General features: G+C 44.8%; 19 non-coding genes across 19 annotated transcripts; all 19 read right to left on the bottom strand.

Annotated features, from left to right (window-relative positions):
- Positions 1-24: 24 nt before the first annotated feature.
- On the bottom strand, positions 25-107 carry TRNAL-UAA (transfer RNA leucine (anticodon UAA)). The gene has a single exon. It is a non-coding gene; the product is annotated as a tRNA-Leu (tRNA).
- A 353-nt stretch (positions 108-460) lies between these two features.
- Positions 461-543, bottom strand: TRNAL-UAA (transfer RNA leucine (anticodon UAA)). Its single transcript has one exon. It is a non-coding gene; the product is annotated as a tRNA-Leu (tRNA).
- Positions 544-898: 355 nt separating this feature from the next.
- TRNAL-UAA (transfer RNA leucine (anticodon UAA)) lies at positions 899-981 on the bottom strand. Its single transcript has one exon. It is a non-coding gene; the product is annotated as a tRNA-Leu (tRNA).
- Positions 982-2,291: 1,310 nt separating this feature from the next.
- On the bottom strand, positions 2,292-2,374 carry TRNAL-UAA (transfer RNA leucine (anticodon UAA)). Its single transcript has one exon. It is a non-coding gene; the product is annotated as a tRNA-Leu (tRNA).
- A 353-nt stretch (positions 2,375-2,727) lies between these two features.
- Positions 2,728-2,810, bottom strand: TRNAL-UAA (transfer RNA leucine (anticodon UAA)). The gene has a single exon. It is a non-coding gene; the product is annotated as a tRNA-Leu (tRNA).
- A 354-nt stretch (positions 2,811-3,164) lies between these two features.
- On the bottom strand, positions 3,165-3,247 carry TRNAL-UAA (transfer RNA leucine (anticodon UAA)). The gene has a single exon. It is a non-coding gene; the product is annotated as a tRNA-Leu (tRNA).
- Positions 3,248-4,572: 1,325 nt separating this feature from the next.
- On the bottom strand, positions 4,573-4,655 carry TRNAL-UAA (transfer RNA leucine (anticodon UAA)). The gene has a single exon. It is a non-coding gene; the product is annotated as a tRNA-Leu (tRNA).
- A 1,308-nt stretch (positions 4,656-5,963) lies between these two features.
- On the bottom strand, positions 5,964-6,046 carry TRNAL-UAA (transfer RNA leucine (anticodon UAA)). Its single transcript has one exon. It is a non-coding gene; the product is annotated as a tRNA-Leu (tRNA).
- A 1,308-nt stretch (positions 6,047-7,354) lies between these two features.
- TRNAL-UAA (transfer RNA leucine (anticodon UAA)) lies at positions 7,355-7,437 on the bottom strand. The gene has a single exon. It is a non-coding gene; the product is annotated as a tRNA-Leu (tRNA).
- A 2,262-nt stretch (positions 7,438-9,699) lies between these two features.
- Positions 9,700-9,782, bottom strand: TRNAL-UAA (transfer RNA leucine (anticodon UAA)). Its single transcript has one exon. It is a non-coding gene; the product is annotated as a tRNA-Leu (tRNA).
- Positions 9,783-10,135: 353 nt separating this feature from the next.
- TRNAL-UAA (transfer RNA leucine (anticodon UAA)) lies at positions 10,136-10,218 on the bottom strand. Its single transcript has one exon. It is a non-coding gene; the product is annotated as a tRNA-Leu (tRNA).
- Positions 10,219-10,573: 355 nt separating this feature from the next.
- On the bottom strand, positions 10,574-10,656 carry TRNAL-UAA (transfer RNA leucine (anticodon UAA)). Its single transcript has one exon. It is a non-coding gene; the product is annotated as a tRNA-Leu (tRNA).
- Positions 10,657-11,011: 355 nt separating this feature from the next.
- Positions 11,012-11,094, bottom strand: TRNAL-UAA (transfer RNA leucine (anticodon UAA)). Its single transcript has one exon. It is a non-coding gene; the product is annotated as a tRNA-Leu (tRNA).
- Positions 11,095-11,447: 353 nt separating this feature from the next.
- Positions 11,448-11,530, bottom strand: TRNAL-UAA (transfer RNA leucine (anticodon UAA)). Its single transcript has one exon. It is a non-coding gene; the product is annotated as a tRNA-Leu (tRNA).
- Positions 11,531-12,842: 1,312 nt separating this feature from the next.
- Positions 12,843-12,925, bottom strand: TRNAL-UAA (transfer RNA leucine (anticodon UAA)). The gene has a single exon. It is a non-coding gene; the product is annotated as a tRNA-Leu (tRNA).
- Positions 12,926-13,278: 353 nt separating this feature from the next.
- On the bottom strand, positions 13,279-13,361 carry TRNAL-UAA (transfer RNA leucine (anticodon UAA)). Its single transcript has one exon. It is a non-coding gene; the product is annotated as a tRNA-Leu (tRNA).
- A 1,316-nt stretch (positions 13,362-14,677) lies between these two features.
- Positions 14,678-14,760, bottom strand: TRNAL-UAA (transfer RNA leucine (anticodon UAA)). The gene has a single exon. It is a non-coding gene; the product is annotated as a tRNA-Leu (tRNA).
- Positions 14,761-15,113: 353 nt separating this feature from the next.
- Positions 15,114-15,196, bottom strand: TRNAL-UAA (transfer RNA leucine (anticodon UAA)). The gene has a single exon. It is a non-coding gene; the product is annotated as a tRNA-Leu (tRNA).
- A 354-nt stretch (positions 15,197-15,550) lies between these two features.
- Positions 15,551-15,633, bottom strand: TRNAL-UAA (transfer RNA leucine (anticodon UAA)). The gene has a single exon. It is a non-coding gene; the product is annotated as a tRNA-Leu (tRNA).
- Between the last annotated feature and the right edge of the window lie 1,017 nt (positions 15,634-16,650).

Here is a 16,650-nt window from a genome sequence, read left to right as displayed (position 1 = left end):
GCAGAGCTCCCCGGCTAAAACCTATACCAGGAGTGGGGTTTGAACCCACGCGGATACATATCCATTGGATCTTAAGTCCAACGCCTTAACAACTCGGCCATCCTGGTGAAAGACTGTCTTGTTTTTGCTCCCAATCGGATACAAATGTTGGCCATGCAGTGCTCTTTGATGCGGTTTTCAGAATTTGGTTCAATTTCATCTATTTCCTTGTGCAGTTTAAACATTTAGACACAAAAATCGATTCTTTCATCCAAAGTTTTAAGATTGTAATGTGCGTAAAGCACATATGATCATGGTAGGGATCATGATTAACAATTTGCTCCTAGGATAAAAAGAATGTAATAAAAACACAGTCACAGGATTCAGATTGAGAAAAAAATTATTGGCAAAGAGACCTGCAGCAGGATCTGTTGTGTTGCTCTACGATTCCTAGCTTGCAGAGCTCCCCGGCTAAAACCTATACCAGGAGTGGGGTTTGAACCCACGCGGATACATATCCATTGGATCTTAAGTCCAACGCCTTAACCACTCGGCCATCCTGGTGGAAGACTGTCCTGTTTTTGCTCCCAATCGGATGCAAATGTTGGCCATACAATGCTCTTTGATGCGGTTTTCAGAATTTGGTTCAATTTCATCTATTTCCTTGTGCAGTTTAAACATTTAGACACAAAAATCGATTCTTTCATCCAATGTTTTGTAGATTGGATATGTGCGTAAAGCACCTATGATCATGGTAGGGATCATGATTAACAATTTGCTCCTAGGATAAAAAGAATGCTATAAACACACAGTCGCAGGATTCAGATTGAGAAAAAAATTATTGGCAAAGAGACCTGCAGCAGGATCTTTTGTGTTGCTCTACGATTCCTAGCTTGCAGAGCTCCCCGGCTAAAACCTATACCAGGAGTGGGGTTTGAACCCACGCGGATACATATCCATTGGATCTTAAGTCCAACGCCTTAACCACTCGGCCATCCTGGTGTAAAACTATCCTGTTTTTGCTCCCAATCGGATGCAAATGTTGGCCATACAATGCTCTTTGATGCGGTTTTCAGAATTTGGTTCAATTTCATCTATTTCCTTGTGCAGTTTAAACATTTAGACACAAAAATCGATTCTTTCATCCAAAGTTTTGAAGATTGTTATGTGCGTAAAGCACATATGATCATGGTAGGGATCATGATTAACAATTTGCTCCTAGGATAAAAAGAATGTAATAAACACACAGTCACAGGATTCAGATTGAGAAAAAAATTATTGGCAAAGAGACCTGCAGCAGGATCTGTTGTGTTGCTCTACGATTCCTAGCTTGCAGAGCTCCCCGGCTAAAACCTATACCAGGAGTGGGGTTTGAACCCACGCGGATACATATCCATTGGATCTTAAGTCCAACGCCTTAAAGGGGTTGTACCGAGGCAGCAAGTGGGTCTATACACTTCTGCATGGCCATAATAATGCACTTTGTAATGTACATTGTGCATGAATTATGAGCCATACAGAAGTTATAAAAAGTTTTATACTTACCTGCTCCGTTGCTGGCGTCCTCGTCTCCATGGTGCCGACTAATTTTCGCCCTCCGATGGCCAAATTAGCCGCGCTTGCGCAGTCCGGGTCTTCTTCTTTTCTGAATGGGGCTCCGTGTAGCTCCGTGTAGCTCCGCCCCGTCACGTGCCGATTCCAGCCAATCAGGAGGCTGGAATCGGCAATGGACCGCACAGAAGCCCTGCGGTCCATGGAGACAGAGGATCCCGGCGGCCATCTTCAGCAGGTGAGTATGAAGACGCCGGACCGCCGGGATTCAGGTAAGCGCTGTGCGGGTTGTTTTTTTAACCCCTGCAGCGGGGTTGTCTCGCGCCGAACGGGGGGGGGGGGGGTTAAAAAAAAAAAAAACCCGTTTCGGCGCGGGACGACCCCTTTAACCACTCGGCCATCCTGGTGGAAGACTGTCCTGTTTTTGCTCCCAATCGGATACAAATGTTGGCCATGCAATGCTCTTTGATGCGGTTTTCAGAATTTGGTTCAATTTCATCTATTTCCTTGTGCAGTTTAAACATTTAGACACAAAAATCGATTCTTTCATCCAAGGTTTTGAAGATTGTTATGTGCGTAAAGCACATATGATCATGGTAGGGATCATGATTAACAATTTGCTCCTAGGATAAAAAGAATGCTATAAACACACAGTCGCAGGATTCAGATTGAGAAAAAAATTATTGGCAAAGAGACCTGCAGCAGGATCTTTTGTGTTGCTCTGCGATTCCTAGCTTGCAGAGCTCCCCGGCTAAAACCTATACCAGGAGTGGGGTTTGAACCCACGCGGATACATATCCATTGGATCTTAAGTCCAACGCCTTAACAACTCGGCCATCCTGGTGAAAGACTGTCTTGTTTTTGCTCCCAATCGGATACAAATGTTGGCCATGCAATGCTCTTTGATGCGGTTTTCAGAATTTGGTTCAATTTCATCTTTTTCCTTGTGCAGTTTAAACATTTAGACACAAAAATCGATTCTTTCATCCAAAGTTTTAAGATTGTTATGTGCGTAAAGCACATATGATCATGGTAGGGATCATGATTAACAATTTGCTCCTAGGATAAAAAGAATGTAATAAACACACAGTCACAGGATTCAGATTGAGAAAAAAATTATTGGCAAAGAGACCTGCAGCAGGATCTGTTGTGTTGCTCTACGATTCCTAGCTTGCAGAGCTCCCCGGCTAAAACCTATACCAGGAGTGGGGTTTGAACCCACGCGGATACATATCCATTGGATCTTAAGTCCAACGCCTTAACCACTCGGCCATCCTGGTGGAAGACTGTCCTGTTTTTGCTCCCAATCGGATACAAATGTTGGCCATGCAATGCTCTTTGATGCGGTTTTCAGAATTTGGTTCAATTTCATCTATTTCCTTGTGCAGTTTAAACATTTAGACACAAAAATCGATTCTTTCATCCAAGGTTTTGAAGATTGTTATGTGCGTAAAGCACATATGATCATGGTAGGGATCATGATTAAAAATTTGCTCCTAGGATAAAAAGAATGCTATAAACACACAGTCGCAGGATTCAGATTGAGAAAAAAATTATTGGCAAAGAGACCTGCAGCAGGATCTTTTGTGTTGCTCTACGATTCCTAGCTTGCAGAGCTCCCCGGCTAAAACCTATACCAGGAGTGGGGTTTGAACCCACGCGGATACATATCCATTGGATCTTAAGTCCAACGCCTTAACCACTCGGCCATCCTGGTGTAAAACTATCCTGTTTTTGCTCCCAATCGGATGCAAATGTTGGCCATACAATGCTCTTTGATGCGGTTTTCAGAATTTGGTTCAATTTCATCTATTTCCTTGTGCAGTTTAAACATTTAGACACAAAAATCGATTCTTTCATCCAAAGTTTTGAAGATTGTTATGTGCGTAAAGCACATATGATCATGGTAGGGATCATGATTAACAATTTGCTCCTAGGATAAAAAGAATGTAATAAACACACAGTCACAGGATTCAGATTGAGAAAAAAATTATTGGCAAAGAGACCTGCAGCAGGATCTGTTGTGTTGCTCTACGATTCCTAGCTTGCAGAGCTCCCCGGCTAAAACCTATACCAGGAGTGGGGTTTGAACCCACGCGGATACATATCCATTGGATCTTAAGTCCAACGCCTTAAAGGGGTTGTCCCGAGGCAGCAAGTGGGTCTATACACTTCTGCATGGCCATAATAATGCACTTTGTAATGTACATTGTGCATTAATTATGAGCCATACAGAAGTTATAAAAAGTTTTATACTTACCTGCTCCGTTGCTGGCGTCCTCGTCTCCATGGTGCCGACTAATTTTCGCCCTCCGATGGCCAAATTAGCCGCGCTTGCGCAGTCCGGGTCTTCTTCTTTTCTGAATGGGGCTCCGTGTAGCTCCGTGTAGCTCCGTGTAGCTCCGCCTCGTCACGTGCCGATTCCAGCCAATCAGGAGGCTGGAATCGGCAATGGACCGCACAGAAGCCCTGCGGTCCATGGAGACAGAGGATCCCGGCGGCCATCTTCAGCAGGTGAGTATGAAGACGCCGGACCGCCGGGATTCAGGTAAGCGCTGTGCGGGTTGTTTTTTTAACCCCTGCAGCGGGGTTGTCTCGCGCCGAACGGGGGGGGGGGGGGGGGGGTTAAAAAAAAAAAAAAACCGTTTCGGCGCGGGACAACCCCTTTAACCACTCGGCCATCCTGGTGGAAGACTGTCCTGTTTTTGCTCCCAATCGGATACAAATGTTGGCCATGCAATGCTCTTTGATGCGGTTTTCAGAATTTGGTTCAATTTCATCTATTTCCTTGTGCAGTTTAAACATTTAGACACAAAAATCGATTCTTTCATCCAAGGTTTTGAAGATTGTTATGTGCGTAAAGCACATATGATCATGGTAGGGATCATGATTAACAATTTGCTCCTAGGATAAAAAGAATGCTATAAACACACAGTCGCAGGATTCAGATTGAGAAAAAAATTATTGGCAAAGAGACCTGCAGCAGGATCTGTTGTGTTGCTCTACGATTCCTAGCTTGCAGAGCTCCCCGGCTAAAACCTATACCAGGAGTGGGGTTTGAACCCACGCGGATACATATCCATTGGATCTTAAGTCCAACGCCTTAACCACTCGGCCATCCTGGTGTAAAACTATCCTGTTTTTGCTCCCAATCGGATGCAAATGTTGGCCATACAATGCTCTTTGATGCGGTTTTCAGAATTTGGTTCAATTTCATCTATTTCCTTGTGCAGTTTAAACATTTAGACACAAAAATCGATTCTTTCATCCAAAGTTTTGAAGATTGTTATGTGCGTAAAGCACATATGATCATGGTAGGGATCATGATTAACAATTTGCTCCTAGGATAAAAAGAATGTAATAAACACACAGTCACAGGATTCAGATTGAGAAAAAAATTATTGGCAAAGAGACCTGCAGCAGGATCTGTTGTGTTGCTCTACGATTCCTAGCTTGCAGAGCTCCCCGGCTAAAACCTATACCAGGAGTGGGGTTTGAACCCACGCGGATACATATCCATTGGATCTTAAGTCCAACGCCTTAAAGGGGTTGTCCCGAGGCAGCAAGTGGGTCTATACACTTCTGCATGGCCATAATAATGCACTTTGTAATGTACATTGTGCATTAATTATGAGCCATACAGAAGTTATAAAAAGTTTTATACTTACCTGCTCCGTTGCTGGCGTCCTCGTCTCCATGGTGCCGACTAATTTTCGCCCTCCGATGGCCAAATTAGCCGCGCTTGCGCAGTCCGGGTCTTCTTCTTTTCTGAATGGGGCTCCGTGTAGCTCCGTGTAGCTCCGCCCCGTCACGTGCCGATTCCAGCCAATCAGGAGGCTGGAATCGGCAATGGACCGCACAGAAGCCCTGCGGTCCATGGAGACAGAGGATCCCGGCGGCCATCTTCAGCAGGTGAGTATGAAGACGCCGGACCGCCGGGATTCAGGTAAGCGCTGTGCGGGTTGTTTTTTTAACCCCTGCAGCGGGGTTGTCTCGCGCCGAACGGGGGGGGGGGGTTAAAAAAAAAAAAAACCCGTTTCGGCGCGGGACAACCCCTTTAACCACTCGGCCATCCTGGTGGAAGACTGTCCTGTTTTTGCTCCCAATCGGATACAAATGTTGGCCATGCAATGCTCTTTGATGCGGTTTTCAGAATTTGGTTCAATTTCATCTATTTCCTTGTGCAGTTTAAACATTTAGACACAAAAATCGATTCTTTCATCCAAGGTTTTGAAGATTGTTATGTGCGTAAAGCACATATGATCATGGTAGGGATCATGATTAACAATTTGCTCCTAGGATAAAAAGAATGCTATAAACACACAGTCGCAGGATTCAGATTGAGAAAAAAATTATTGGCAAAGAGACCTGCAGCAGGATCTTTTGTGTTGCTCTGCGATTCCTAGCTTGCAGAGCTCCCCGGCTAAAACCTATACCAGGAGTGGGGTTTGAACCCACGCGGATACATATCCATTGGATCTTAAGTCCAACGCCTTAACCACTCGGCCATCCTGGTGTAAAACTATCCTGTTTTTGCTCCCAATCGGATGCAAATGTTGGCCATACAATGCTCTTTGATGCGGTTTTCAGAATTTGGTTCAATTTCATCTATTTCCTTGTGCAGTTTAAACATTTAGACACAAAAATCGATTCTTTCATCCAAAGTTTTGAAGATTGTTATGTGCGTAAAGCACATATGATCATGGTAGGGATCATGATTAACAATTTGCTCCTAGGATAAAAAGAATGTAATAAACACACAGTCGCAGGATTCAGATTGAGAAAAAAATTATTGGCAAAGAGACCTGCAGCAGGATCTGTTGTGTTGCTCTACGATTCCTAGCTTGCAGAGCTCCCCGGCTAAAACCTATACCAGGAGTGGGGTTTGAACCCACGCGGATACATATCCATTGGATCTTAAGTCCAACGCCTTAAAGGGGTTGTCCCGAGGCAGCAAGTGGGTCTATACACTTCTGCATGGCCATAATAATGCACTTTGTAATGTACATTGTGCATTAATTATGAGCCATACAGAAGTTATAAAAAGTTTTATACTTACCTGCTCCGTTGCTGGCGTCCTCGTCTCCATGGTGCCGACTAATTTTCGCCCTCCGATGGCCAAATTAGCCGCGCTTGCGCAGTCCGGGTCTTCTTCTTTTCTGAATGGGGCTCCGTGTAGCTCCGTGTAGCTCCGCCCCGTCACGTGCCGATTCCAGCCAATCAGGAGGCTGGAATCGGCAATGGACCGCACAGAAGCCCTGCGGTCCATGGAGACAGAGGATCCCGGCGGCCATCTTCAGCAGGTGAGTATGAAGACGCCGGACCGCCGGGATTCAGGTAAGCGCTGTGCGGGTTGTTTTTTTAACCCCTGCAGCGGGGTTGTCTCGCGCCGAACGGGGGGGGGGGTTTAAAAAAAAAAAAAAACCGTTTCGGCGCGGGACAACCCCTTTAACCACTCGGCCATCCTGGTGGAAGACTGTCCTGTTTTTGCTCCCAATCGGATACAAATGTTGGCCATGCAATGCTCTTTGATGCGGTTTTCAGAATTTGGTTCAATTTCATCTATTTCCTTGTGCAGTTTAAACATTTAGACACAAAAATCGATTCTTTCATCCAAAGTTTTGAAGATTGTTATGTGCGTAAAGCACATATGATCATGGTAGGGATCATGATTAACAATTTGCTCCTAGGATAAAAAGAATGCTATAAACACACAGTCGCAGGATTCAGATTGAGAAAAAAATTATTGGCAAAGAGACCTGCAGCAGGATCTTTTGTGTTGCTCTGCGATTCCTAGCTTGCAGAGCTCCCCGGCTAAAACCTATACCAGGAGTGGGGTTTGAACCCACGCGGATACATATCCATTGGATCTTAAGTCCAACGCCTTAACCACTCGGCCATCCTGGTGTAAAACTATCCTGTTTTTGCTCCCAATCGGATGCAAATGTTGGCCATACAATGCTCTTTGATGCGGTTTTCAGAATTTGGTTCAATTTCATCTATTTCCTTGTGCAGTTTAAACATTTAGACACAAAAATCGATTCTTTCATCCAAAGTTTTGAAGATTGTTATGTGCGTAAAGCACATATGATCATGGTAGGGATCATGATTAACAATTTGCTCCTAGGATAAAAAGAATGTAATAAACACACAGTCGCAGGATTCAGATTGAGAAAAAAATTATTGGCAAAGAGACCTGCAGCAGGATCTGTTGTGTTGCTCTACGATTCCTAGCTTGCAGAGCTCCCCGGCTAAAACCTATACCAGGAGTGGGGTTTGAACCCACGCGGATACATATCCATTGGATCTTAAGTCCAACGCCTTAAAGGGGTTGTCCCGAGGCAGCAAGTGGGTCTATACACTTCTGCATGGCCATAATAATGCACTTTGTAATGTACATTGTGCATTAATTATGAGCCATACAGAAGTTATAAAAAGTTTTATACTTACCTGCTCCGTTGCTGGCGTCCTCGTCTCCATGGTGCCGACTAATTTTCGCCCTCCGATGGCCAAATTAGCCGCGCTTGCGCAGTCCGGGTCTTCTTCTTTTCTGAATGGGGCTCCGTGTAGCTCCGTGTAGCTCCGCCCCGTCACGTGCCGATTCCAGCCAATCAGGAGGCTGGAATCGGCAATGGACCGCACAGAAGCCCTGCGGTCCATGGAGACAGAGGATCCCGGCGGCCATCTTCAGCAGGTGAGTATGAAGACGCCGGACCGCCGGGATTCAGGTAAGCGCTGTGCGGGTTGTTTTTTTAACCCCTGCAGCGGGGTTGTCTCGCACCGAACGGGGGGGGGGGTTTAAAAAAAAAAAAAAACCGTTTCGGCGCGGGACAACCCCTTTAACCACTCGGCCATCCTGGTGGAAGACTGTCCTGTTTTTGCTCCCAATCGGATACAAATGTTGGCCATGCAATGCTCTTTGATGCGGTTTTCAGAATTTGGTTCAATTTCATCTATTTCCTTGTGCAGTTTAAACATTTAGACACAAAAATCGATTCTTTCATCCAAAGTTTTGAAGATTGTTATGTGCGTAAAGCACATATGATCATGGTAGGGATCATGATTAACAATTTGCTCCTAGGATAAAAAGAATGTAATAAACACACAGTCACAGGATTCAGATTGAGAAAAAAATTATTGGCAAAGAGACCTGCAGCAGGATCTGTTGTGTTGCTCTACGATTCCTAGCTTGCAGAGCTCCCCGGCTAAAACCTATACCAGGAGTGGGGTTTGAACCCACGCGGATACATATCCATTGGATCTTAAGTCCAACGCCTTAAAGGGGTTGTCCCGAGGCAGCAAGTGGGTCTATACACTTCTGCATGGCCATAATAATGCACTTTGTAATGTACATTGTGCATTAATTATGAGCCATACAGAAGTTATAAAAAGTTTTATACTTACCTGCTCCGTTGCTGGCGTCCTCGTCTCCATGGTGCCGACTAATTTTCGCCCTCCGATGGCCAAATTAGCCGCGCTTGCGCAGTCCGGGTCTTCTTCTTTTCTGAATGGGGCTCCGTGTAGCTCCGTGTAGCTCCGCCCCGTCACGTGCCGATTCCAGCCAATCAGGAGGCTGGAATCGGCAATGGACCGCACAGAAGCCCTGCGGTCCATGGAGACAGAGGATCCCGGCGGCCATCTTCAGCAGGTGAGTATGAAGACGCCGGACCGCCGGGATTCAGGTAAGCGCTGTGCGGGTTGTTTTTTTAACCCCTGCAGCGGGGTTGTCTCGCGCCGAACGGGGGGGGGGGTTTAAAAAAAAAAAAAACCCGTTTCGGCGCGGGACAACCCCTTTAACCACTCGGCCATCCTGGTGGAAGACTGTCCTGTTTTTGCTCCCAATCGGATACAAATGTTGGCCATGCAATGCTCTTTGATGCGGTTTTCAGAATTTGGTTCAATTTCATCTATTTCCTTGTGCAGTTTAAACATTTAGACACAAAAATCGATTCTTTCATCCAAGGTTTTGAAGATTGTTATGTGCGTAAAGCACATATGATCATGGTAGGGATCATGATTAACAATTTGCTCCTAGGATAAAAAGAATGCTATAAACACACAGTCGCAGGATTCAGATTGAGAAAAAAATTATTGGCAAAGAGACCTGCAGCAGGATCTTTTGTGTTGCTCTACGATTCCTAGCTTGCAGAGCTCCCCGGCTAAAACCTATACCAGGAGTGGGGTTTGAACCCACGCGGATACATATCCATTGGATCTTAAGTCCAACGCCTTAACAACTCGGCCATCCTGGTGAAAGACTGTCTTGTTTTTGCTCCCAATCGGATACAAATGTTGGCCATGCAATGCTCTTTGATGCGGTTTTCAGAATTTGGTTCAATTTCATCTTTTTCCTTGTGCAGTTTAAACATTTAGACACAAAAATCGATTCTTTCATCCAAAGTTTTAAGATTGTAATGTGCGTAAAGCACATATGATCATGGTAGGGATCATGATTAACAATTTGCTCCTAGGATAAAAAGAATGTAATAAACACACAGTCACAGGATTCAGATTGAGAAAAAAATTATTGGCAAAGAGACCTGCAGCAGGATCTGTTGTGTTGCTCTACGATTCCTAGCTTGCAGAGCTCCCCGGCTAAAACCTATACCAGGAGTGGGGTTTGAACCCACGCGGATACATATCCATTGGATCTTAAGTCCAACGCCTTAACCACTCGGCCATCCTGGTGGAAGACTGTCCTGTTTTTGCTCCCAATCGGATGCAAATGTTGGCCATACAATGCTCTTTGATGCGGTTTTCAGAATTTGGTTCAATTTCATCTATTTCCTTGTGCAGTTTAAACATTTAGACACAAAAATCGATTCTTTCATCCAATGTTTTGTAGATTGGATATGTGCGTAAAGCACCTATGATCATGGTAGGGATCATGATTAACAATTTGCTCCTAGGATAAAAAGAATACTTTAAACACACAGTCGCAGGATTCAGATTGAGAAAAAAATTATTGGCAAAGAGACCTGCAGCAGGATCTGTTGTGTTGCTCTACGATTCCTAGCTTGCAGAGCTCCCCGGCTAAAACCTATACCAGGAGTGGGGTTTGAACCCACGCGGATACATATCCATTGGATCTTAAGTCCAACGCCTTAACCACTCGGCCATCCTGGTGTAAAACTATCCTGTTTTTGCTCCCAATCGGATGCAAATGTTGGCCATACAATGCTCTTTGATGCGGTTTTCAGAATTTGGTTCAATTTCATCTATTTCCTTGTGCAGTTTAAACATTTAGACACAAAAATCGATTCTTTCATCCAAAGTTTTGAAGATTGTTATGTGCGTAAAGCACATATGATCATGGTAGGGATCATGATTAACAATTTGCTCCTAGGATAAAAAGAATGTAATAAACACACAGTCACAGGATTCAGATTGAGAAAAAAAATTATTGGCAAAGAGACCTGCAGCAGGATCTGTTGTGTTGCTCTACGATTCCTAGCTTGCAGAGCTCCCCGGCTAAAACCTATACCAGGAGTGGGGTTTGAACCCACGCGGATACATATCCATTGGATCTTAAGTCCAACGCCTTAACAACTCGGCCATCCTGGTGAAAGACTGTCTTGTTTTTGCTCCCAATCGGATACAAATGTTGGCCATGCAGTGCTCTTTGATGCGGTTTTCAGAATTTGGTTCAATTTCATCTATTTCCTTGTGCAGTTTAAACATTTAGACACAAAAATCGATTCTTTCATCCAAAGTTTTAAGATTGTAATGTGCGTAAAGCACATATGATCATGGTAGGGATCATGATTAACAATTTGCTCCTAGGATAAAAAGAATGTAATAAACACACAGTCACAGGATTCAGATTGAGAAAAAAATTATTGGCAAAGAGACCTGCAGCAGGATCTGTTGTGTTGCTCTACGATTCCTAGCTTGCAGAGCTCCCCGGCTAAAACCTATACCAGGAGTGGGGTTTGAACCCACGCGGATACATATCCATTGGATCTTAAGTCCAACGCCTTAACCACTCGGCCATCCTGGTGGAAGACTGTCCTGTTTTTGCTCCCAATCGGATGCAAATGTTGGCCATACAATGCTCTTTGATGCGGTTTTCAGAATTTGGTTCAATTTCATCTATTTCCTTGTGCAGTTTAAACATTTAGACACAAAAATCGATTCTTTCATCCAATGTTTTGTAGATTGGATATGTGCGTAAAGCACCTATGATCATGGTAGGGATCATGATTAACAATTTGCTCCTAGGATAAAAAGAATGCTATAAACACACAGTCGCAGGATTCAGATTGAGAAAAAAATTATTGGCAAAGAGACCTGCAGCAGGATCTTTTGTGTTGCTCTACGATTCCTAGCTTGCAGAGCTCCCCGGCTAAAACCTATACCAGGAGTGGGGTTTGAACCCACGCGGATACATATCCATTGGATCTTAAGTCCAACGCCTTAAAGGGGTTGTCCCGAGGCAGCAAGTGGGTCTATACACTTCTGCATGGCCATAATAATGCACTTTGTAATGTACATTGTGCATTAATTATGAGCCATACAGAAGTTATAAAAAGTTTTATACTTACCTGCTCCGTTGCTGGCGTCCTCGTCTCCATGGTGCCGACTAATTTTCGCCCTCCGATGGCCAAATTAGCCGCGCTTGCGCAGTCCGGGTCTTCTTCTTTTCTGAATGGGGCTCCGTGTAGCTCCGTGTAGCTCCGCCCCGTCACGTGCCGATTCCAGCCAATCAGGAGGCTGGAATCGGCAATGGACCGCACAGAAGCCCTGCGGTCCATGGAGACAGAGGATCCCGGCGGCCATCTTCAGCAGGTGAGTATGAAGACGCCGGACCGCCGGGATTCAGGTAAGCGCTGTGCGGGTTGTTTTTTTAACCCCTGCAGCGGGGTTGTCTCGCGCCGAACGGGGGGGGGGGGGGTTTAAAAAAAAAAAAAACCCGTTTCGGCGCGGGACAACCCCTTTAACCACTCGGCCATCCTGGTGGAAGACTGTCCTGTTTTTGCTCCCAATCGGATACAAATGTTGGCCATGCAATGCTCTTTGATGCGGTTTTCAGAATTTGGTTCAATTTCATCTATTTCCTTGTGCAGTTTAAACATTTAGACACAAAAATCGATTCTTTCATCCAAGGTTTTGAAGATTGTTATGTGCGTAAAGCACATATGATCATGGTAGGGATCATGATTAACAATTTGCTCCTAGGATAAAAAGAATGCTATAAACACACAGTCGCAGGATTCAGATTGAGAAAAAAATTATTGGCAAAGAGACCTGCAGCAGGATCTTTTGTGTTGCTCTACGATTCCTAGCTTGCAGAGCTCCCCGGCTAAAACCTATACCAGGAGTGGGGTTTGAACCCACGCGGATACATATCCATTGGATCTTAAGTCCAACGCCTTAACCACTCGGCCATCCTGGTGAAAGACTGTCTTGTTTTTGCTCCCAATCGGATACAAATGTTGGCCATGCAATGCTCTTTGATGCGGTTTTCAGAATTTGGTTCAATTTCATCTTTTTCCTTGTGCAGTTTAAACATTTAGACACAAAAATCGATTCTTTCATCCAAAGTTTTAAGATTGTTATGTGCGTAAAGCACATATGATCATGGTAGGGATCATGATTAACAATTTGCTCCTAGGATAAAAAGAATGTAATAAACACACAGTCACAGGATTCAGATTGAGAAAAAAATTATTGGCAAAGAGACCTGCAGCAGGATCTGTTGTGTTGCTCTACGATTCCTAGCTTGCAGAGCTCCCCGGCTAAAACCTATACCAGGAGTGGGGTTTGAACCCACGCGGATACATATCCATTGGATCTTAAGTCCAACGCCTTAACCACTCGGCCATCCTGGTGGAAGACTGTCCTGTTTTTGCTCCCAATCGGATACAAATGTTGGCCATGCAATGCTCTTTGATGCGGTTTTCAGAATTTGGTTCAATTTCATCTATTTCCTTGTGCAGTTTAAACATTTAGACACAAAAATCGATTCTTTCATCCAAGGTTTTGAAGATTGTTATGTGCGTAAAGCACATATGATCATGGTAGGGATCATGATTAAAAATTTGCTCCTAGGATAAAAAGAATGCTATAAACACACAGTCGCAGGATTCAGATTGAGAAAAAAATTATTGGCAAAGAGACCTGCAGCAGGATCTTTTGTGTTGCTCTACGATTCCTAGCTTGCAGAGCTCCCCGGCTAAAACCTATACCAGGAGTGGGGTTTGAACCCACGCGGATACATATCCATTGGATCTTAAGTCCAACGCCTTAAAGGGGTTGTCCCGAGGCAGCAAGTGGGTCTATACACTTCTGCATGGCCATAATAATGCACTTTGTAATGTACATTGTGCATTAATTATGAGCCATACAGAAGTTATAAAAAGTTTTATACTTACCTGCTCCGTTGCTGGCGTCCTCGTCTCCATGGTGCCGACTAATTTTCGCCCTCCGATGGCCAAATTAGCCGCGCTTGCGCAGTCCGGGTCTTCTTCTTTTCTGAATGGGGCTCCGTGTAGCTCCGTGTAGCTCCGCCCCGTCACGTGCCGATTCCAGCCAATCAGGAGGCTGGAATCGGCAATGGACCGCACAGAAGCCCTGCGGTCCATGGAGACAGAGGATCCCGGCGGCCATCTTCAGCAGGTGAGTATGAAGACGCCGGACCGCCGGGATTCAGGTAAGCGCTGTGCGGGTTGTTTTTTTAACCCCTGCAGCGGGGTTGTCTCGCGCCGAACGGGGGGGGGGGGGGGGGGGTTTAAAAAAAAAAAAAACCCGTTTCGGCGCGGGACAACCCCTTTAACCACTCGGCCATCCTGGTGGAAGACTGTCCTATTTTTGCTCCCAATCGGATACAAATGTTGGCCATGCAATGCTCTTTGATGCGGTTTTCAGAATTTGGTTCAATTTCATCTATTTCCTTGTGCAGTTTAAACATTTAGACACAAAAATCGATTCTTTCATCCAAGGTTTTGAAGATTGTTATGTGCGTAAAGCACATATGATCATGGTAGGGATCATGATTAACAATTTGCTCCTAGGATAAAAAGAATGCTATAAACACACAGTCGCAGGATTCAGATTGAGAAAAAAATTATTGGCAAAGAGACCTGCAGCAGGATCTTTTGTGTTGCTCTACGATTCCTAGCTTGCAGAGCTCCCCGGCTAAAACCTATACCAGGAGTGGGGTTTGAACCCACGCGGATACATATCCATTGGATCTTAAGTCCAACGCCTTAACAACTCGGCCATCCTGGTGAAAGACTGTCTTGTTTTTGCTCCCAATCGGATACAAATGTTGGCCATGCAATGCTCTTTGATGCGGTTTTCAGAATTTGGTTCAATTTCATCTTTTTCCTTGTGCAGTTTAAACATTTAGACACAAAAATCGATTCTTTCATCCAAAGTTTTAAGATTGTTATGTGCGTAAAGCACATATGATCATGGTAGGGATCATGATTAACAATTTGCTCCTAGGATAAAAAGAATGTAATAAACACACAGTCACAGGATTCAGATTGAGAAAAAAATTATTGGCAAAGAGACCTGCAGCAGGATCTGTTGTGTTGCTCTACGATTCCTAGCTTGCAGAGCTCCCCGGCTAAAACCTATACCAGGAGTGGGGTTTGAACCCACGCGGATACATATCCATTGGATCTTAAGTCCAACGCCTTAACCACTCGGCCATCCTGGTGGAAGACTGTCCTGTTTTTGCTCCCAATCGGATACAAATGTTGGCCATGCAATGCTCTTTGATGCGGTTTTCAGAATTTGGTTCAATTTCATCTATTTCCTTGTGCAGTTTAAACATTTAGACACAAAAATCGATTCTTTCATCCAAGGTTTTGAAGATTGTTATGTGCGTAAAGCACATATGATCATGGTAGGGATCATGATTAAAAATTTGCTCCTAGGATAAAAAGAATGCTATAAACACACAGTCGCAGGATTCAGATTGAGAAAAAAATTATTGGCAAAGAGACCTGCAGCAGGATCTTTTGTGTTGCTCTACGATTCCTAGCTTGCAGAGCTCCCCGGCTAAAACCTATACCAGGAGTGGGGTTTGAACCCACGCGGATACATATCCATTGGATCTTAAGTCCAACGCCTTAACCACTCGGCCATCCTGGTGTAAAACTATCCTGTTTTTGCTCCCAATCGGATGCAAATGTTGGCCATACAATGCTCTTTGATGCGGTTTTCAGAATTTGGTTCAATTTCATCTATTTCCTTGTGCAGTTTAAACATTTAGACACAAAAATCGATTCTTTCATCCAAAGTTTTGAAGATTGTTATGTGCGTAAAGCACATATGATCATGGTAGGGATCATGATTAACAATTTGCTCCTAGGATAAAAAGAATGTAATAAACACACAGTCACAGGATTCAGATTGAGAAAAAAATTATTGGCAAAGAGACCTGCAGCAGGATCTGTTGTGTTGCTCTACGATTCCTAGCTTGCAGAGCTCCCCGGCTAAAACCTATACCAGGAGTGGGGTTTGAACCCACGCGGATACATATCCATTGGATCTTAAGTCCAACGCCTTAAAGGGGTTGTCCCGAGGCAGCAAGTGGGTCTATACACTTCTGCATGGCCATAATAATGCACTTTGTAATGTACATTGTGCATTAATTATGAGCCATACAGAAGTTATAAAAAGTTTTATACTTACCTGCTCCGTTGCTGGCGTCCTCGTCTCCATGGTGCCGACTAATTTTCGCCCTCCGATGGCCAAATTAGCCGCGCTTGCGCAGTCCGGGTCTTCTTCTTTTCTGAATGGGGCTCCGTGTAGCTCCGTGTAGCTCCGTGTAGCTCCGCCTCGTCACGTGCCGATTCCAGCCAATCAGGAGGCTGGAATCGGCAATGGACCGCACAGAAGCCCTGCGGTCCATGGAGACAGAGGATCCCGGCGGCCATCTTCAGCAGGTGAGTATGAAGACGCCGGACCGCCGGGATTCAGGTAAGCGCTGTGCGGGTTGTTTTTTTAACCCCTGCAGCGGGGTTGTCTCGCGCCGAACGGGGGGGGGGGGGTTAAAAAAAAAAAAAACCCGTTTCGGCGCGGGACAACCCCTTTAACCACTCGGCCATCCTGGTGGAAGACTGTCCTGTTTTTGCTCCCAATCGGATACAAATGTTGGCCATGCAA

Source organism: Eleutherodactylus coqui, chromosome 3, assembly GCF_035609145.1.
Source record: "Eleutherodactylus coqui strain aEleCoq1 chromosome 3, aEleCoq1.hap1, whole genome shotgun sequence".
In the NCBI taxonomy this organism is placed as follows: domain Eukaryota; kingdom Metazoa; phylum Chordata; class Amphibia; order Anura; family Eleutherodactylidae; genus Eleutherodactylus; species Eleutherodactylus coqui.
This window is presented reverse-complemented; position numbering and strand designations above follow the sequence as displayed.